We start from the raw sequence: 621 nt of genomic DNA, 5'->3' as shown, positions 1-621 counted from the left end.
ACACTTTAAAAAACTATAAAATGTAAAATTCAATAAATTTTGCAAATAAATTTACGTATGAATGATAAAATTTAATATTTCATTTTCTCGGCAGAAAAATAATCATACGTTTTCTATAGCAAATTAGATTTATAATTATCACGTTGATGGAAGAAAATGTTGAAATATTAATCGAGTACAAAGGGATAAGATAACATAGATCTAGAATTAATAATTTCATTTAGTACAAAAATCCTTCATTTCTTTATGTTACGATTGAACGTGTATTACCAGTATGAAAAAGGTCATTTTTATGTTTTTTCACCATAAAGTAAAATGTGTTTTACCAGTAAACCCACGATATACATGGAACTATTTGCTGACATCTTATGAAAAATAAGCATTCTGTCTAACACTGTCATTGCACACGTCTGCACACGTTTAGGTTCGAATGAAAATCCGTCCCGAAGACGGTGAAGCGAGCCACTTGAGGCCGGACCCAGCGCGCGCGGTAGAGGTGACGCCCCTTTGGGTCTTTCCCGGGCCTGCTTCGCGGGGGGGATAAACAAGCGACGCATCTTGACTCTTAACGAGACCGTTGCACGCGTACTTTTGCGAACGACGCTCAGAAAACACGGACCT

General features: G+C 37.0%; 1 protein-coding gene across 1 annotated transcript in view; it reads right to left on the bottom strand.

Moving 5' to 3' along the window:
* Nucleotides 1-621, bottom strand: part of LOC108573036 (patj homolog) — a 102,049-nt gene that overhangs the window by 101,022 nt on the left and 406 nt on the right. The gene's annotated exons all lie outside the window — the stretch shown is intronic.

Source organism: Habropoda laboriosa, unplaced genomic scaffold (assembly GCF_001263275.1).
Source record: "Habropoda laboriosa isolate 0110345459 unplaced genomic scaffold, ASM126327v1 scaffold89, whole genome shotgun sequence".
NCBI lineage: Eukaryota > Metazoa > Arthropoda > Insecta > Hymenoptera > Apidae > Habropoda > Habropoda laboriosa.
This window is presented reverse-complemented; position numbering and strand designations above follow the sequence as displayed.